This window comes from Schistocerca nitens, chromosome 8 (genome assembly GCF_023898315.1).
Source record: "Schistocerca nitens isolate TAMUIC-IGC-003100 chromosome 8, iqSchNite1.1, whole genome shotgun sequence".
Taxonomy (NCBI): domain Eukaryota; kingdom Metazoa; phylum Arthropoda; class Insecta; order Orthoptera; family Acrididae; genus Schistocerca; species Schistocerca nitens.
The window spans coordinates 448,426,891-448,445,795 of NC_064621.1; the positions used below are offsets into that span (position 1 = coordinate 448,426,891).

Here is an 18,905-nt window from a genome sequence, read left to right on the forward strand (position 1 = left end):
CTTTTGGTGCAGCCGCAGGACGTGGTGTTACGACTAAAACTGTGCGCAATAGGCTGCATGATGCGCAACTTTACTCCCGACGTCCATGGCGACGTTCATCTTTGAAAACACGACACCATGCAGTGCGGTGAGATGGGTCCAACAATGTGCCGAATGCACCGCTCAGGATTGCCATCACGTTCTCTTCACCGATGAGTGCCGCATATGCTTTCAACCAGACAATCGTCGGAGACGTGTTTGGAGGCAACCCGGTCAGGCTGAACGCCTTAGACACACTGTTCAGTGAGTGCAGCAAGGTTGAGGTTCGCTGCTGTTTTTGGGTGGCATTATGTGGGACCGACGTACGCTGCTGGTGGTCATGGAAGGCGCCGTCACGGCTGTACGATACGTGAATGCCATCCACCGACCAATGGTGTAACCATATCGGCAGCATATTGGCGAGGCATTCGTTTTCATGGGCGACATTTCGCGCCCCCATCGTGCGCATCTTGTGAATGACTTCCTTCAGGATAACGACATCGCTCGTCTAGTGTGGCCAGCATGTTCCCCGACATGAACCTCATCGAACATGCCTGGGATAGATTGAAAAGTGCTGTTTATGGAAGACGTGACCCACCAACCACTATGAGGCATCTACGCCGAATCGCGCGTTGAGGAGTGGAACAATCTGGACCAACAGTGCCTTGATGAACTTGTGGATGGTATGCCACGATGAATACAGGCATGCATCAATGCAAGAGGGCGTGCTACTGGGTACCCGTGTGTACAGCAATTAGGACCACCACTTCTGAACGTCTCGCTGTATGGTGGTACAACATGCAGTGTGAGGTTTTCATGAGCAATAAAAAGGGTGGAGATGATGTTTAAGTTGATCTATTTCCACTTTTCTGTACAGGTTCCTGAACTCTAGGAACCGAGGTAATGCAAAACTTATTTTGATGTATGTATAACGCCTAATGGCCGGTAGCGGAAGGAGAAGTGGACAACTGATTCCACATAGAGTCCCAGCTCAGTAGACAAGGTCGCTAATGCACTACTGTGTGGAGATGTTCGACTCTGAGAAATTCAGGCCGCATTTTGGCCGTGTAAGGTATTTTCACCGTCAATACTTATAGATAGGACGAGGAAAGGCGGTGGTGTGAAAAGTGCTATTACATTATTTTTCTGTTTCACATGTACGTTTTAGTTCACTTTTCTTTAAAGACAGTTGGAAAGTGGTCCAAAGTGCGTGTTTTCGTATAATAAACGCTGAGTTGCTTGTATGGCATTTTTTTGCTTCACAAATGTATCGTCGTTTAAGGAATTCCTAATTATGTACGCCGGTTCTCAGTCAAACTTCAATAGCCGTTAAAGCGGCAATATAATATAATCGTTTTATGTTGTATTCTTTAAACTTTCGGAATGGGAAAAGGGCGTATGAATTCTTAAATTTTACACATGATGTCCCCAGTTGTTGGAATGTGACGAGACGTGTCACTTTCAAGTGTTAGGTGGTGGATAGACAATAGTAGAAATCTGAGACGTTTCTCATCAGGAACTTCCTCGGGCAATGGTCACGCGACTAAGCTACTTTGGGTACCTCTTAAGCCAGAGTACTTCAAACGCGCCTTTCAAAGCAGTACAAACCATGTAAGCTCCCAACGGATCCTAAAAAAAGTCCACAAGTTGTCGCGAAAGATTAAGCAGAGAACAGAGCCACAACTATGTTGCCATAAGCGACGTGTGCAGCAAACTGCATTTACACGTCCAGATATCATTTTGTCAGTCATAAGGCCAGGGGGGGGGGGGGCAGTACGTCTCCAGCTTATAGTTTGTTGACAGAGAAGACAAGAAGTGCTGGAAAGGAAAGTGCTCCAAGCTTTCCCAGCATGCAGCAAGAAAGGGGAAGATTTCCGGTTGTCACTGTGGAAATCCTTGAGATTTCCACTCCTACTGTAATTCTGAGAAGTGTATGAGAGTAAAGAGCCTATACTCGATTTTGGGGCTAGCACATGGCGGCGGCTTATGTCTCGATGTTAGAGAGCTGCTGATCGGAACCCTGCTTCGGCTTGGCGCTCCTTCAGCTGTTTTTTCTTAAGTGCCATGTTCAGTATTTGTTTTCTGTTTGCACTACATAGTTCACAATTTGAGAATCTGTTTCGGATGTTGTGATTGATTTTAATATTTAGTTTTCTATCATACTGGGATCAAAAGTTGATGCTATTCAGTACAAGTCCGTTTTGTGAGTTGCCCAGATTTCAGAAAATGGTTTACATGGCAGTTTACAGTCTTCCAGAGAGCATTTGGGTGCTTTCTATATTGGGTGCGTACTGTGTTTATAAATCTGGATACTACGACTTAGCAAATTCTTTAATTTTTAAGGCATATTGCTATTTGCATTCTTTTAATGAAAGTAATTGTAAATCAATCTACCTTCAACTTAAACAATTCTGATTGTGAGAAAAGAAATTAGTACTTTTAAGATAACTTTCACTCACTCAATCATCTGCTTCCTCAACGTTCTGATGACGTGACCATTTCCATGAAAAATTAGTATCGTCAGAAGATTATGGTTCACCGAATTGCAGTCTCAGTGCGACAGTGTTTCTATCGCAATACTGGTACCGTTACGAGAAACATATTCTTTTCTTTTAATATGGAAAGACGGCCGCTGTGGTCGAGCGGTTCTAGACGCTTCAATTCGGAACCACGCGGCTGCTACGGTCACAGTTTCGAATCTTGCCTCGGGCATGGATGTGTGTGATGTCCTTAGGTTAGTTAGGTTTAAGTAGTTCTAAGTTCTAGGGGACTGATGACCTCAGATGTTTAGTCCCGTAGTGCTTAGAGCCTTTTGAACCATTTAATCTGGAAAGATCTGGATACGATTTAATTCTACGAACGGAATTAAATATTATTTCGTGGATGTTTAAAATTCAGCTGCATTAGAATTGAACAAAATGAATAATTATCAGTTTAACAGTTATTTGATCATGTTAGATTCTATCTGAACATGGAATTGCTTGTTTGGTCATTTGTGTGTTGAGTTCGCGAGTGTAGCACGCAGATATCACAAGAAAACTGATGAGTCTCGGTCGACTCGCACAAATACGACAAGAGAAGTAAATATTTCAAAGTAAGTACTTCGGACTAGAAACAACTCCGTTTGACACAAGTCCTGCGATGGGGTGTGAAGAAAACACGATGTTGATTGAATTAAGAAGAGAGAAATAATAGGGATTACCATCAACTGTGTACTTAAGGGCCAACGCTTGAAGACACATTTTTAAATATGCTCCTATTAATCGCCTTTCTCTGCAAAGAGTTAGTTTACCACGGCCTTTCAGTAATAACATTTTACCCCCTAACATTAACAGGAACCCCAGACACACAGATTATTAATAGCTGTCAGTGGACCAGAAAGGAGTGCAATATGCGTTAACAAAAACGTTTGACGCTTTGCCCAGTAAAATAAAAATTCTGACAGCGATTATCGCACTTATATATATATATATATATGTTTTTATTCTATTACGGCCTTATCACTTTGGGACATGGTGTAGAAACAGATCTGAGGATGATCATTACTGACTGAAACCGGTCATCGTCAAAAGAATTGATATTGTGATCAAAGACTGGAATAAAAATCATTGGACAGTATTGGATCACTGTTCATATACACGACTATGTCGCATCTGGTGGTTCTACAAATATATCCTAAAAACATTTCGTCTGGACAACTCAGTCTGTTTGACAGACATACAGTTATTTAAAAACTGGTAGCTTGTAAAGGGAAAAAAAACAACCTTGTTTTAATTGTAGCTGTTTGAATACGACTGAAAAATAAATATGTTTACTAATACACTCATTGAAGTTAAATTTAGGCAGTCTAACATTCAGGAACTTATAAATGGCTATTGTAAAGCCCTCCACTGAGACTCATAATATATACATCTCCTGTAAACTGACTGTTCCCACATCATTTCGATAAAAATAATCGTACAAGTGATTTATGGAACATATAACTACACTACTGGCCATTAAAACTGCTACACCAGGAAGAAATGCAGATGATAAACGGGTATTCATTGGACAAATATATTATACTAGAACTGACGTGTGATTAGATTTTCACGCAATTTGGGTTCATAGATCCTGAGAAATCAGTAACCAGAACAACCACCTCTGGCCGTAATAACGGCCTTGATACTCCTGGGCATTGAGTCAAACAGAGCTTGGATGGCGTGTAGAGGTACAGCTGCCCATGCAGCTTCAACACGATACCACAGTTCATCAAGAGTAGTGACTGGCGTATTGTGACTAGCCAGTTGCTCGACCAAAATTGACCAGATGATTTCAATTGGTGAGAGATCTGGAGAATGTGCTGGCCAGGGCAGCAGTCGAACATTTTCTGTATCCAGAATGGCCCGTACAGAACCTGCAACATGCGGTCGTGCATTATCCTGCTGAAATGTAGGGTTTCGCAGGGATCGAATCAAGGGTAGAGCCACGGGTCGTAACACATCTGAAATGTAACGCCCACTGTTCAAAGTGCCGTCAATGCGAACAAGAGGTGACCGAGACGTGTAACCAATGGCACCCCATACCATCACGCCGGGTGATACGACAGTATGGCGATGACGAATACACGCTTCCAATGTGCGTTCACCGCGATGTCGCCAAACACGGATGCGACCATCATGATGCTGTACACAGAATCTGGATTCATCCGAAAAAATGACTTTTTGCCATTCGTGCACCCACGTTCGTCGTTGAGTACACCATCGCAGGCGCTCCTATCTGTGATGCAGCGCCAAGGGTAACCGCAGCCATGGTGTCCGAGCTGACAGTCCATGCTGCTGCAAACGTCGTCGAACTGTTTGTGCAGATGGTTGTTGTTTTGCAAACATCCCCATGTGTTGACTCAGAGATCGAGAGGTGGCCACACGATCCGTTACAGCTATGCGGATAAGATGCCTGTCATCTCGAATGCTAGTGATACGAGGCCATTGGGATCAAGCACGGCGTTCCGTATTACCCTCCTGAACCCATCGATTCCATATTCTGCTAACAGTCATTGGATTTCGACCAACGCGAGCAACAATGTCGTGATACGATAAACTGCATTCGCGATATGCTACAATCCGACCTTTGTCAAAGTCGTGATGGTACGCATTTCTCCTCCTTAAGCGAGGCATTACAACAACGTTTTATCAGGCAACGCCGGTCAACTGCTATTTGTGTATGAGAAATTGATTGGAACCTTTCCTCATGTCAGCACGTTGTAGGTGTCGCCACCGGCGCCCGCCTTGTGTGAATGCTCTGAAAAGCTAATCATTTGCATATCACAGTATCTTCTTCCTGTCGGTTAAATTTCGCGTCTATAGCACGTCATCTTCGTGGTGTAGCAATTGTAATGGCTAGTATTGTAAAAACAAGATGAATGAGGTAAAACAATCCTGGGAATCGCTAAACGTCTTAAAATGACATCAGAGCAGATTCGGCACAAGCTTAGTCTCCTGTATGAAGTCTTCAGATACTCAGTAATACAGTGATTGTGATTTGGATTTTTCGCGGTTTCATTGAAGTGTCTCAATCGCACTCCACAATGTCTCCTTCAGCAAAACACTATTTCGTTTCAGATTAACATCCTGCGTAGCTAGTGCTCCATATGCTGACATCGATGTCTGCGGCACGTTAAAGCGTAACGTATGAAACGAATAAATCGATTATACTTAATGGCACTATAACTGAATCTTCAGTTAACAATTATTTCTACAGAAAGTCGCATTTTGCTCACAAAATTTTTGGTGCAGCAGCAAATATTTCTACAGTAGGCAGCTTACCTGCTTCAGTGCGGCGCAACTTGTGGCAAGTGGCAGGGCGGTCACCTTGCGTTTTTATTGAGATGTCAGCTGCGTGGCGCCATTGCCGAGGACTGCCGCTCGGCGGAAGCTCGTCCACCACGAGGAACTGCCGCTACAGCGATAAGAGCCAGAAATCTGAGGCCTGTGAAGAAATGCTGAGCATCCGGAGCCTCAGTCATACGGCAAATGACACAGATGTGCTACATAAAATTACCTGAAGAAATACGTTCTAAGGAGAAAAGTGAAAAAAAGAGGCATCACGAAGGAATTATCCGGATCGGATGGAAATCTTAGATGTGATCTACATGCGCAGATAAACAGATGATTACAATTTCAGAAAAATTGGATGTTTTTTCAGGAGAAAGTGCTCCACAAACTGAGCAACTCAATAACGCGTTGCTCCACTTCTGGCCCTTATGCAAGCAGCTATTCGGCTTCGAATTTATAGAGGTTTTGGATGTACTCCTAAGGGATATCGTGCCAAGTTCTGTACAATGGACGCGTCAGACCGCCACTTTCCCTAGCTCGTTGGAGGGTCTTACTGCTCCAAACGTTCTCAATTGATGAAAGGTCCAGTGACTTTAATGGCCCGTGTAGGATTTGGTAAGCACGAAGACAAGCAGTAGAGACTTCCGCCATGTGCGGGCGAGCGTTATCTTGCTCAAATGTAAGCCTATGCTGAGTTGCCAAGAAGGGTAACAAAACGTGACATAGCGGGCCGGGTTGGGCGAGTGGTTCTAGGCGCTACAGTCAGGAACCGCGCGACTGGTACAGTCGCAGGTTCGAATCCTGCCTCGGGCATGAATGTGTGTTATGTCCTTAGGTTAGTTAGTTTTAAGTAGTTATAAGTTCTAGGGGACTGATGACTTCAGATGTTAAGTCCCATAGTGCTCAGAGCCATTTGAACCATTTTGGAAATCGTGACATAGAATATCATCAACGCACCACTGTTCTGAAATTGTACTTCAGATGACAACCGAAGGGGTCCTGCTACGAAAAAGAAATGGCAGACCACACTGTCACTCATGCCTGTCGGGACCTATGGGGGGGGGGGGGGGGGGCGACAGCCAGGCTGGTATCCCATGGTTACAAGGACTGTCTCCAGCCATTGGCATGAGGGCTCAGTTCGAAGTGAGAGCCACCACTGAGGTCAATTCTATTGCAGTCAATAAAATTCCAAGTCGAAGACACGTCTGGACATGCCACGAATAGCACTGGGATACCTACTTCACTCTCGCCTCCAACCATGTCGAGATTCTGACGATATAAAGCGCTAATAGGATAGATGTTGGCACGACATCGAGCAGGAGGACATCCCACAAGTTTGTCAATCAATGCGAAGCCGAATAACTGCTTGCGTAAGCGCTAGAGGTCGACCAAGGCATTATTGGTTTTCTCAGTTTCTGAAGCTATTTCTCTTTAATGAGTCATCCTCTTTTTCTGAAATTGTAATCATTTATTTGTCTGTTCGTGTACATCACAGCTAACAATTTCCGTCCAATTCAGACAAATCCTTCACGGTTCTGTGTCTTAGGGTGTATTACTCAACCACGCACATCGAAGATCATACTGCTAATTTGGAGCTTTCTAGCTTGTGACTAACTGACACTATTAATGGGAGGCCACGAGGTTGCGATCACGGAGATACTTCAAACTTTGTAAATCTTTAGTAGGCCGTTACAACAACAATGTGTGAGTAGTAAGATGCGCTACTCTGACAATTTCGAGAAAATCGGAAGAGGAGATTTATGGGTGGATGATGTAACTGATGTACTCTATCTCTGCGAAGATGTCGGAAGTAAAAAGTAATGACGGCCAGGTGCACTAGGCGACTCTTCGAATTCTGTCAACACTTATTTTTTAATCTATATTTTTTTCTTCACTGGTCACATTATTTCATTTATATGACGTTTCAGAAGTAACGTAATGAGAAAAGCACTTCCTTTTTCATGAAGTTTAGTAAATTTCGTATGTTATTTGACTATTTACTATTTGTAGAGCCCAAGTCACCCCTCGATAAATAATGATGCGATTGACGTTCACAATCAGTAATGTAGTAAGTCATAGTCTGCCAGACCACAAGAGTAATGTGCTGTCGACATCACACTTTGCAGGATGGTATTTGTCATGCAGTTATGGAAAACATAAATTGAAACTTCATGGAAATACTTCATGCCAACACATGTGGTTTATTTTTTCATTATATTACCTCCCAAATATCATAATTTTAATAATATGACGAGTGTCGAATAAAATAAAGTAGTAAGTTGGAGTGTAAGGCCAACTGTCGTCTTATACACGGTCGTTTTACGAAGTTCTAACGCTAACCACTTGATCACCAAGAACCGTAACGTCCAGCTCCTACGCACAGACACAAACGGCACATAATAGAGGCATATAACTTCTCCTGCAGATTTCTCGGAATTGCTAGAGTAGTGCACCTTACTACTTGCAGATTATGTTGTTTTAATGGCCTACAAAAGGTGTACAAAGTTTGAAGTAAATCTGTGATCCCAACGTCGTGGCGTCCTCTCTTAAGCGATAGTGACCCTCATCAATTAACGCCAAATCCGCACAACGTAGTCAGTCCAATAAGATAGCTCGATGTGGATATCTGACTGAATGAGAGAATGGAATTCTAGTGTTTACGCATTCCCGTGACCACACAGTGAGTGAACTTGATTTATCAACTCACAGAGTCCAGTGTGTCTACAAGGAATGGTTTACCACTCGGCAGTCATGTAACATGGCATAAGAAAAGGGACTAGTGACAAATGTCTCACCTTGTCAGTGACAGCTGGCATCGAAAGGCTGTGGGCTGACACGTTTCATGTATCTCTTTCATTGTGCCGATTTGTAGATATCTATATGATACTACACTGAAGCGCCAAAGAAACTAGCATAGGCATGCGTATTCGAATACGGAGATACGTTAACAAGTAGAACACGGCGTTGCGGTCAGAAACTTCTGTATAAGACAACAAGTATCTGGCGCAGTTGGTATATCGGTTACTGCTGCTACAATGACAGGTTATCAAGATTTGAGTGAGTTTCAACGTGGTGTTACAGACGTGGCAAGAGCGATGGGATACAGCATCTCCGAGGTGACGAAGTGGAGATTTTCCAGTACGACCACTTCACGAATGTACCGTCACTATCAGGAATCCGGTAAAACATCAAATCTCCGACATCGCTGAAACCGGAAAAAGAATTTGCAAGAACTGCTCGAACGACGACAGAAGAGAATCATTCAAAGTGACAGAAATGCAACCCTTCCGGAAATTGCTGCAGAATTCAACGTTAGCCCATCAATAAGTGTCAGCGTGCGAACCATTCAACGAACCATCATCGATGTGGGCGTTCGGAGCCGAATGCTCACTCGTGTACCCTGATGACTGCACGACACAAAGCTTTACACATTTTCTGGGCCCGTCAACACCGCCTCTGTACTGTTGATGAATGGAAACACGTTGCCTGGTTGGATGAGTCTCGTTCCCAATTGTACTGAGGGGATAAACGTGTACAGGTATGGAGACAACGTCATGAACCCGCGAACTTTGCATGTCAGCAGGGAGCTGTTCGAGTCGTGGAGCTATGTAATGTAATATTGTGGGGCGTGTGCAACTGGAGTAATATGGGAGCCCTGATACGTCTAGATACGATTCTGACGCATCCTGTCTGACCACCTGCATCCATTCATGTCCATTTTACATTGTACATTCCGACTGACTTGGGAAATTCCAGCAGGACAACGTGACACCCCACACGTCCAGAATTACTACAGAGTGGCTCCTGGAACACATACGAGTTTAAACACCTCCGCTGGCCACCGAACTCCCCAGACATGAACATTATTGAGCATATCTGGGATGCCTTTCAACGTGCTGTGCAGAAGAGATCTCCACCGCCTCGTACTCTTACATATTTATGGGCAGCCCTGCAGGACTCAAGGTGTCAAAACCCTCCAGCAGTAATTCAGACGTTAGTCGAGTCCATGCCACATCGTGTTTCGGCACTTCTCAGTGCTCTCGGGGGCCCTACACGATATTAGGCAGGTGTACCACTTGTTTGCCTCTTCACTGTATCATAGGTGATGGTAAGAATTGCGAAGATCGAGCCACTAAAACTCGTCTCATTTTTCAAGTAATTATTCAGTTACATGTTCTTGATTTAATGAGTTGCATGTCTCCATAGAGAAAGTGAATGAATCCTGCACCAGAGATGTTGGAAGCCATCTGTGGACGCCATATGTGTTCGAAGGCTGGACCTACTTCTTAAGGGAGGCCACATGGGATATAGATCCGGGTGCTCGCCACCATATAGAATCTGTGGCACCATTGTTTTGTGTTCGTCGGCTCAAGCTTCTGTAAGTCTCCAGAATTGTGGACTGGGCCTGTACAGATTGGGATCACTTTCTAAAGAACTTGGTTTCTGAATAATGCAGCGCATTGGGCCAGCTAAAATAAACTTATTAACTTCTCATGATAGGAGTTCACATTAATGCAGAATTTTATGACAGATACAATGTTCGCCGTTGACTGTAGAAGATTAATTTTTTCTATTCCCTATAGTAATGTGGTACTGGAAAATATTTTGCGTCAGCACATGCGGCACTTTCAGAATCTTGGGAGATGTATACATGTCATCGTCAACACGTCTCAAGATTTTAAATTTCTCACGCAAAATCCTTTGCAGTACAACTTCTTAATGGCACAAAGACCAAAATTTCAGTAGTCAACGGCTAACACGATGCCTTACGTAAAATAAAATATTTTTATCATACTTATCAGTTAAAGATTTTCTAAGTGAGTCAGTTTTTCGTGAAAAGGTGTTCCAAGAAAAGTGGCGGGGGTTGTTCCGGAACAAAGAAAGATGGGAAAGTTATGTGTTAGTTACTGTTAATGATTTTCTCGTTTCTGAGGGGGAATAACAGCAACGTCCGGACGCAAAACCACTTATACAACGAAGTTTCTTACTACAAAAATTGAAGGTAGACGAAGGAGAAATACATATTACAGTTGCGGGTTCAGTGTGGTGTCCGTTCTCCGCATTCATATTAAAATTCTTTATCTCTCAGCGTGAGAAAACATCTCATTGGATAGCTTAAAAATTATCGACTAGTTGGGATATTTGAGTTCCGTTTCTTAAAATTTGACAGTGTATTCATTGGATGGGCTTTCTCATTGGTGGAGGGAAGTTGACCAAGACGTTCTCGGGAAACTCAGATTGGAGGGCAACACAAGAGCATTCATCTGGGATGGACATCGAGATTAACACGGATGTAGGTACTTGTACAAGAGTTGCGGGCTTGTATTCGAGAGTCAGCTGGTGACTTTATGATTGATGAGCAAGCCGCAGAGGAAGCAGGTCTAACAGGAGTGAATAGCTTCACGGCGATATGTACTAATAAAATATTCTCGGGGTTCCAGCCTCGCCAAGTACTTTAAAATCCACGAGCTTTCGGCCAAGTACTCCTCGGCCATTGTCAAGTGGTGACTGTCTTCTGGTTGTTGCTGCCGTCCTTTTCTTCCAAGGATTTCCATTTCAGTACACGGACCATTTCCGTGACACTCGCGTGTTGATACAACCTATAAGTATCAAATCTAGCAGTACTCTCGTTTAACACGACTTGCTGCTGTGCCAAACGCTCTAGCAGCACCTTAATAGGGGCTGCATTATTGTTCTGTTGGTGGTACCCTTTCTAGATGAGCAACGCTCTCGTAGTGTGCTCCGGTGATCTGAAGTCGACTATTCGCCTTCCCTACAAGCAACGTTATGTGCTCAGTCCATTTAATGACACTTTGTAACCTAACATCTACTGCTTTAATCGGTGTGACTTTGTCAAGCAGTACATCAGTAATACAGTAATCGAACATTACAGGATTGTTTTCCGTACTCACCTGCATGTACTCACGTCTGCCAACATTTAGAGCAAGCTGCCACACATTACACCAAACAGAAATCTTGTGTAACGTGAACGTACCCTCCTACAGTGACTCAATGGCTCCTCTTTTCCATACACTACAGAGTTATCAGCAAAGAGTCGCGGTTGCCACTCACGATATCCACCAAACAGCTAATGAGTGTAGAGAACAAGAGCACCCTGTCACACTTTTCTAGGTCACTCCTGACGACACCTTTGTTTCTGATGAACACTTGCTGTCCCGTTCTATTATTTAATTATATAAAAAGTATTCGAGCCACTTGCAAATCTAAGGACGTATTCTGCATACTCGAACCTTTGTTGCCAGAATGTAATGTAGCACTGTGTTAGAAGATCTGCGGAAATGTTGGAGTATGTAACGTGTCCGCTGCTATTCACTCATGATTCTTAGGGCATGGCAGTGACGGGTTAAAGAAATTCATCAATGCTACCAGATAAAGTTGAAGTACTGCTGTAAAGACACTGTGTATAAGTACAGTTTACTGCGACTAGTACCTATTGTCAGTCAGTTGTTGCAGCAACGTATGAAATGTTACACCTGCTCACTAGTTCTGACAAAATCTTGCTGGTGGCAGAAACATGCTTGGCGTTATTTTAGTCCATTTTCATTCTCCCTGGCTTGGTGCCAGGAACACGTATACTTGAAGAAGCGTTCTTACCATAAAGTACTTCTTTATGAAAACTTCAAGTTTCGAACTTATTGTATTCATATTCAGCCTACCTTTTAGATTACCCAACAGAACAAATCGTTTTCCCAATTACATCACTTGGTATTTCTTAATTATTTGTGCAAAGGAAACGGTACTTCGCGTACATATTTCACAACTACCATCAAGCAGGTATGAATCGCATAAACTCCAGCCTATGAGTCCACACTGCGGAAAACAAAGTGAAGGTCAGTGCTATTTAGGATACTTGCTCTTTCACACTGTCTAAGCACCGAATAAAGTATGTAGGTATCTTACTCACCCCACAAATAAAACTGAATCTGAAGTCCACAACACAGCCAAAGTGCACAAATTTTTTTGTTTCTTTATTTGAAGGGTTTTCGGGTGCCCAGCCGGATACGATCGTCGAATGCCCACGATATTTCATCGAATAACTTATATATGATTGATGAAATGTATGATGAGATAAAATAAATTATTCAGATAGTGAAGGGGGACGAAACTTTAATATTCATGGGTGACTGGAATTCGATAGTAGGAAAAGGAAGAGAAGGAAACGTAGTAGGTCAATATGGAATGGTAGTAAGAAATAAAAGAGGAAGCCGCCTGGTAGAATTTTGCACAGAGCATGACTTAGTCACAGCTCACACTTGGTTCAAGACTCATGAAAGAAGGTTGTATACATGGAAGAAGCCTGGAGATACTAGAAGGTATCAGCTTATATAATGGTACGACAGAGATTTAGGAACCAGGTTTTAAATTGTATGACATTTCCAGGGGCAGATGTGGACTCTGATGACCACAATCTATTGGTTATGAACTGTAGATTAAAACTGAAGAAACTGCAAAAAGGTGGGAATTTAAGGAGATGGGATGTGGATAAGCTGACGGAACAAGAGGTTGTAGAGAGTTTCAGGGAGAACATTAGAGAACGATTGACAGGAATGGGGGAAATAAATACAGTAGTAGAAGAATGGGTAGCTTTGAGGGATGAAATAGTGAAGGCAGCAGAGGATCAAGTAGGTAAAAAGACGAGTGCTAGTAGAAATCCTTGGTTAACGGAAGATATATTGAATTTAATTGATGAAAGGAGAAAATATAAAAATGCAGTAAATGAAGCAGGCAAAAAGGAATACAAACGTCTCAAAAATGAGATCGACAGGAAGTGCAAATTGGCTAAGCAGGGATGGCTAGAGGACAAATGTAAGGATTTAGAGGCACATCTCACTAGGGGTAAGATAGATACTGCCTACAGGAAAATTAAAGAGACAATGGAGAAAAGAGAACCACTTGTATTAATATCAAGAACTCAGAATTTCTCAGTTCTAAGCTAAGAAGAGAAAGCAGGAAAGTGAAAGGAGTATATAGAGGGTCTATACAAGGGTGACGTACTTGAGGACAATATTATGGAAATGATGAAGTTGAAGATGAAGATGAAGATGAAGTGGGAAATACGATACTGCGTGAAGAGTTTGACAGAGCACTGAATGTCCTAAGTCGAAACAAGGCCCCGTGAGTAGACAATATTCCATTAGTACTATTGATAGCCTTGGAAGAGCCAGCCGTGACAAAACTCTACCATCTGGTGGTCAAGATGTATGAGAGAGGCGAAATACCCTCCAATCCCAAAGAAAGCAGGTGTTGACAGATGTGAAAATTACCGAACTTTCAGTTTAATAAGCCACGGCTAAAAAATACTAACACGAATTTTTTACAGACGAATGGAAAAACTGGTAGAAGCTGACCTCGGGGAAGATCAGTTTGGATTCCGCAGAAAAGTTGGAACACGTGAGGTAATACTGACCCTACGACTTATCTTAAAAATAGATTAAGTAAAGGCATACCTACGTTTCTAGCACTCGTAGACAATGTGGACTGGAATATTCTCTTTCAAATTCTGAAGGTGGCATGGATAATATACAGGGAGCGGAAGGCTATTTACAGTTTGTACAGAAACCAGATGGTAGTAATAAGAGACGAGGGGCATGAAAGGGAAGCAGTAGTTGGGAAGGTAGTGAGACCGGGTTGTAGCCTATTCCCGATGTTATTCAGTATGTATATTGAGCAAGCAAAAATTCGGAGTAGGAATTAAGATCCATGTTGACGAAATAAAAACTTTGAGGTTCGCCGATGACATTGTAATTCTGTCAGAGATGAAAAGGACCTGGAAGACCAGCTGAACGGAATGGACAGTGTGTTGAAAGGAAGATATAAGATGAACATCAACAAAAGCAAACCGAGGGTAATGGAATGTACTCGAATTAGATCGGGTGATGCTGAGGGTATTAGATTAGGAAATGAGACGCTGAAAGTAGTAAATGAGTTTTGCTATTTGGGGAGCAAAACAACTGATGATGGTCGAAGTAGAGAGGATATAAAATGTAGACTGGCAATGGCAAGGAAAGCGTTTCTGAAGAACAGAAATTTGTTATCATCGAATATAGATTTAAGTGTGAGGAAGTCGTTTCTGAAAGTATTTATATGGAGTTTGAAAATGTATGGAAGTGACACGGGGACGATATACAGGGTGAGTCACCTAACGTTACCGCTGGATATATTTCGTAAACCACATCAAATACTGACGAACCGATTCCACAGACCGAACGTGAGGAGAGGGGCTAGTGTAATTGGTTAATACAAACCATAAAAAAATGCACGGAAGTATGTTTTTTAACACAAACCTACGTTTTTTTTTAAATGGAACCCCGTTAGTTTTGTTAGCACATCTGAACATATAAACAAATAAATAATCAGTGCCGTTTGTTGCATTGTAAAATGTTAATTACATCCGGAGATATTGTAACCTAAAGTTGACGCTTGAAACCTCCGACGTTCAGTTGCGTGTTGTAACAAACACGGGCCACGGTCGGCGAGCAGCATCTGCAGGGACATGTTTACGATGACGACCGTGTTTACGAGCGTCAACTTTTGGTTACAGCCTCTCCGGATGTAATAAACATTTTACAATGCAACAAACGGCACTGATTACGTATTTGTTTATATGTTCAGATGTGCTAACAAAACTAACGTGGTTCCATTTAAAAAAACGTAGGTTTGTGTTAAAAAACATACTTCCGTGCATTTTTTTATGGTTTATATTAAACAATTACACTAGTCCCTCTCCTCACGTTCGGTCTGTGAAATCGGTTCGCCAGTATTTGATGTTGTTTACGAAATATATCCAGCGGTAACGTTAGGTGACTCACCCTGTATAGTTTGGACAAGAAGACAATAGAAGCTTTCCAAATGTGGATTACATGGGTAGAACACATAACTAATGAGGAGGTATTTAATAGAATTAGGGAGAAGATAAGTTTGTGGCACACCTTGACTGGAAGAAGGTATCAGTTGGTAGGACATGTTCTGAGGCATCAGGGGATCACCAGTTTAGTATTGGAGAACAGCGTGGAGGGTAAAAATAGTGGGGGAAGGCCAAGAGATGAATACACTAAGCAAATTCAGAAGGATGTAAGTTGCAGTAGGTACTGGGAAATAAAGAAGCTTGCACAGGATGGAGCAGCATAGAGAGCTGTATCAAACCAGTCTCTGGACTGAAGACCACAACGACAACTATTATGTCATCATCAGGTGGTGCTGACGCAATAGTCTGTCCGCTGTCTGCTGCTATTTATCCCTCGTGGGTCCAGGTGCGATTCTGTGCGCCGCAGAGCGCGTCGTGTCCGGTGGTGGGGGAAGTAGTGACTGTGGTAGATAGTGTGGGGCTGGAGATGGGGGGGGGGGGGGGGGGGAATATCTCTTCGGCGGTCGTACCGGAATGATCTCGTGTCGGTTTGCACCGTTGCTCCTTGATAGAGCTTGGTATTGGCTTCCAGGCCCTACTGAGTTCGTAACCAGCGTCCCTGTTGACGAGGTTGTCTGATACGCGAATTTCTATGACCTCTTTGAAGATGCAGTTTGTCTCGTCATAATTCACTGCGCGCCCAGTGTTTATGCATTCTGCTAGGGAAGATTGGCTTGGTTGGCCTAGACGGGTGTAGCTTTGGTGTTCTTTGCATTGATGTTCCACTGTACGAACCGTCTGGCCGATACAGGATTTGCCACAGCCGTACGGAATTTTGTATGCGCTCGCTTTCTTGAGGCCGATACCGTCTTTCACTGTTGCTAGTGAGGCGCGCGTCCTGGCCGCCAAAAATAACAGCTGGGACTGCATGTTCAAAGACGCCATAGGAATTCGAGTATCTCGACAACATGGAGACTGGCTTCGAACTCAGTAAGGTCTGGTAACTAGTACTAAGCTCTATCAAGGAGCAACGGTGCCGGCGGACACTAGATCATTCCTTTAACGACCACCGAAGAGAACTAGCTGCAGAAAGCTGACAGAACTTTGCATCAGCACTATCTGATGATAGCGGAACGGTTATTCGCCGAAATATCGTGGGCATTCGACGATCATATCCAGTTGGACACCTCACAACCCTTCAAAAACCATATACACTGGTAATGTCTCAGGTCACAATTTCTTTTACTTAAGAAACGAATAGTTTGTAGTGAATTCAGCATCAGACAAAATTTTGACTACTGATATTATATGTATCCTGAAGATGACCGAGACATGACGATAACATAACGAAAAATGTAATGTAGGCTTACAGACGTATCTTCCCCCGAATTCTATGACTGAATAGTAAACAGCATTTATAACTTACGAATAACCAATAATTTTGCGATTAACGTTAAAATAAGGCTGTACTCGCAACGTGAATTTGCCACTAAAGAGGTCCCCAAGGCTGGCTGACCTAACATTTTCAGAGTAATCCCTTGAGGACTTGTGGTTCATCAATAATGGAGACTCGCCTGTTTTTCTGTGGTCTGGAGTTTTCGGATAGGACTCAGAGGAAACAGTCAGCCTACATTTTACCTGGGCTTCAAAGGAACAATATCTAAGTTATTTGACATTTATATGAAGCACTAAAACTTCACTTAGATAGGTCGGTACGTCGTTGTGTATATAACAAGTAGAACTTAAGGTTCATTTACATTGCATACAGGATGATTCGCCGGCCGGAGTGGCCGTGCGGTTATAGGCGCTACAGTCTGGAACCGCGAGGCCGCTACGTTCGCAGGTTCGAGTCCTGCCTCGGGCATGGATGTGTGTGATGTCCTTAGGTTAGTTAGGTTTAAGTAGTTCTAAGTTGAAGGGGACTGATGACCTCAGAAGTTGAGTCCCATAGTGCTCAGAGCCATTTGAACCATACAGGATGATTCAGCTGCCCCCACAGATGTCATTTTGGGCAACCCACAATGTTAATAGCCGGCCTTCAAAAACCACACTCGAGAATTTCATATTTTTTCAAACTACATTGAAGCGGCAAAGAAACTGGTATAGGCAAGCGTATTCAATTTCAGAGATATGTAAACAGTCAGAATACGGCGCTGCTGTCGGAAACACCTATATAAGACAACAAGTGTCGGGCGCGGTAAATGATCCTTCGAGAACGGGACCAACGCCGAGGCTATTGCGCAAAGCGAAGACATTTTACAATACCAAAAATTTTCCAAACAATATGGTTTTGATTCCTCTGATAAATGAGACTAATTTCGGAGTATCAGCCCTTTTGCAAATAAGAAAGCTGACAACGTTTGCGACTGTTTCCAGCAGATCCAGCTGTTGTGGGATTCCATTTAGTTAATCCTTAATGTTTTATAAGAGTAAGTTAAGCTGTCTGGTGTTGGAAAGCTGATTTGAACACCATGGTGCGTTAATAGGTTTAGTCATATTTAAATGTTATACTCCTGCCTTTCTCCGACCGTGCAATGATTTGCCTAGCTAATCAGAGGGGGACCTGCAGTTTTCCACTGATCGCAGCAGTCTACAAAATTGTTTTTTTAACATATTATGTAAAATGGTGCCAGAGATGTAACAAGCGAGAATTAACACAAAACTCTTGAGGCTGACACGGTATTGATTCCAAGATTCAGCTGTTTGTAGCCTGACACTCACCGAGACCAACTTCTTTGTTTTGTTTACACGGGCTTCCTTTTCTCTTTTCAGCCTTGCGTTGTCAATTGCACCTTATAAGGCGTCAGACGTTAAATTCGTTTTAATCTTCTCTCCGCAGTATGTTTCTTCCCATAGGTGGACAAAAATAATCAATGTAACAAAAAATTTCTCTTGTACGAGCATGTGACGATAAAGATGGGAAACTGAAGTGTACTAATTAAATTGAAAATTGCTAAAAGAAATCTTTCCTCAACTTCATGTCTTCTTGAAGGAATGCAGTCCAACGATACAGTCCTTCTGAAATATATTAAAACCATTATGAATGGGTACAAATATTGTATTCTGCTTCATTCAGTATATTAGATAACTGATTGTAACATATATCTGAAATACTCATATATTGTGACAATATGACACCATTAATGTGGGAGGGCTTAACAAATATGTGTGACTGGCCTTAAAGTTTACTGTGCTCGAACTGCAGGCAG

At 42.8% G+C, this 18,905-nt stretch overlaps 1 protein-coding gene across 2 annotated transcripts in view; it reads right to left on the minus strand.

Moving 5' to 3' along the window:
• The window catches only part of LOC126198651 (uncharacterized), a 57,659-nt gene extending 51,744 nt beyond the window's left edge, over positions 1-5,915 (minus strand). For both annotated transcript variants that reach the window (XM_049935119.1, XM_049935118.1), the window contains exon 1: positions 5,823-5,915. The gene's annotated coding sequence lies outside the window, so the exon portion shown is untranslated. The remainder of the gene's footprint in view (positions 1-5,822) is intronic.
• Positions 5,916-18,905: the final 12,990 nt, after the last annotated feature.